The sequence below is a fragment of the Rhinopithecus roxellana genome, chromosome 6, assembly GCF_007565055.1.
Source record: "Rhinopithecus roxellana isolate Shanxi Qingling chromosome 6, ASM756505v1, whole genome shotgun sequence".
In the NCBI taxonomy this organism is placed as follows: domain Eukaryota; kingdom Metazoa; phylum Chordata; class Mammalia; order Primates; family Cercopithecidae; genus Rhinopithecus; species Rhinopithecus roxellana.
Window position 1 is genome coordinate 154,781,876 of NC_044554.1, and position 2,654 is coordinate 154,784,529.

The following is a 2,654-nucleotide window of genomic DNA, read 5'->3' on the forward strand; positions in this document are numbered from 1 at the left end:
GGAAAAAAAAGAAAGAACCAAGGGAGTAACTACTCGGACGATCTGTACCTCCTACATGAGGGGACGTCGAGCACAACGATAAGCACCCAGTGTAAAAAATGGGTAGAGAGGAAAAGCCCAGACAGAAGATAAGAGGGTAATTCTGAGAACTGCATTGCCATGTGTGAATGCAAAACTCACAGTACACTTTCTCTTCTGTGATCTGTTTGTTAGCACCATCTTTTTTCTGGAACTCTGCATTAGATACTTCCATAAGCGCAAGAACATTACAGTGACAACGAAATACCACAGATGAAAACAAGAAGAAGCTTTCGTTAGAACGTTCTTGTTGATTTGTTGAATTCATTCCATCTCACACGAGTATACTTATGTTTCGTGTAGGCCTAGTCCATTAACACTGTCTTTGAGGAATCTGAGAAAGGGCTTCCTTGGATCACATTGGGCCTCGTGATAAAGGAATTTCATCGTTTCAAACGTGAAAGAGCTTTCTGAGAAACTTCCTTTCTGATCTGTGAGTTCATCTCACATGAGTTACAAACCCTCCTGCCTCAATGAAGCAGTTTGCTAACACTCCTTCGTGTGAAATCTGCAAATGATATTTGGGAGCCGATTGGGGATCCCATGGTGATAAAGGGAAATATCCTCACATCACTAACTAAGAGAAGCTTTCTTCTGAGTAAACTGCATTGCCATGTGTAGATGTCAACTCACCAGAGTTCACGTTTTCTCTCTGTGATCTGTTTTTTTAGCACAGTTTTTCCTGAACTGCAATTAGATACTTCATACGCAAAGAATTACATGACAAAGATATCCACAAGAAGAAAACAAGAAAGAAGCTTTCTTATAACTTCTTGGTGATGTGTGAAATTCAGCTCACAGAGTTACACTTCATGTTTCGTGGAGCGTCCATTAACATGTCTTTGAGGATCTGACGAGGGGCTTCCTTTGGATCACATTGAGGCCTACGCTGATCAAGGAAATTTTCATCCGTCAACGTGGAAAAGAAGCTTTCTGATGAAACTTCGTTCTGATCTGTGAGTTCATCTCCGAGTACACCTCTGCCTCAATAAGCATTTTGCAACACTCTTTTCGTGGATCTGCAATGAAGTATTTTGGGAGCCATTTGGGGGGCCCATGGTGATAAGGGAAATACTCCTAAATAATAACTTAAAGAAAGCTTTCTGAGAACTGCATTGCCTGTGTGAATGCAACTCACGAGTTAACCTTTCCTCTTCTGTGATCTGTTTGTGAGCACAGTTTTCTGGAAATCTGGCATTAGATACTTCATAGCGGTCAACGACACATACAGTGACAAGGAATTCCACAGAAAGAAAACAAGAAAGAAGCTTTTCTAGAAACTTCTTGGTTGATGTGTGAATTCATCTCACAAGTTACACTTTTTTTCGTGGATCTACCATTACACACTGTCCTTGAGGAATCTGAGAGGGCTTCCTTTGGACACATTGAGGCCTACGCTGATAAGGAAATTTCAATCCGTTCAAAACGTGAAAGAAGCTTTCTGAGAAACTTCTTTCTGATCTTGTAGTTATCTCACAGGTTACAACCTCTGGCCGGGTCAAGACAAACAGTTTGTCGTAAAACTCCTTGGTCTTTCGTGGAAACTCCCAAGTGATTTTGGGGAGCCTAGTTGGCCATGGTGATAAGGGAAATATCCCACATAATAACTAAAGGAAGCTTTCTGAGAACTGCAAGTTGCCATGTGTGAATTCACTCACAGATTCAACCCGTTTCTCTTCTGTGATCTGTTTGTGAGCACTTTTCGAAACTGCAATTAGATACTTCATAAGCGCAATTAAAATTACAGTGTACAAGGAAATATCCCACGAGAAAAAGATGAAAACAAGTAAAGGGGAGCTTTCTTAGAAATATCTTGGTGATGTGTGTGAATTATCTCACCGCAGTTACACTTACTGTTTCGTGGAGCATTCCATGTAACAACGTCTTTTAGGAATCTGAGAAGGGGGCTCTTGATCAATTGAAGGCCTACCTGATAAGGAAATTTCAATACCGTTCAAACGTGAAAAAAGCTTCTGAGAACTCTTTCTGAAGTCTGTGAGTTCATCTCAACGAGTTACAACCTCTGCCTCAAGAATGCTTTGCTAATCACTCTTTTTCGTGGTAATCTGCCAAAGTATATTATGGGTGGTAATCCTATTGTGGCCCATGGTGATAAAAAGGGGGGAAGGACGTATCCTATCACAAATCTAAGAGAAGCTTTCTGGTAGAAACTGCATTGCCAATAAAGAAATGTTGCACTGCAACTCACAGCCATCAACATCGTTTTCGGCTTCTGTGAATCTGTTTGTTAGCCACCAGTTTTTTCCTGAACAATCTGCCATTCAGAGATACTACTTCATAGCGCAATGAAGATACCTTCGTGACAAGACATAATCCACAGAAGAAAACAAGAAAGAAGCTTTCTTAGCAACTCTTGTTGATGTGGTGATTCATCTCAACAGAGTTTACACCTCTATGTTTCGTGGGCGTCCATTAACACGTTTGAGTAATCTGAAAGGCTTCTTTTGGACACATTGAGGCCAACTCTGATAACAGGAAATTTCACATCGTTAAAACGTAAAGAAGCTTTCTTGATAAACTGTCTTTCTGATCTGTAGTTCATCTCACCAGAGTTA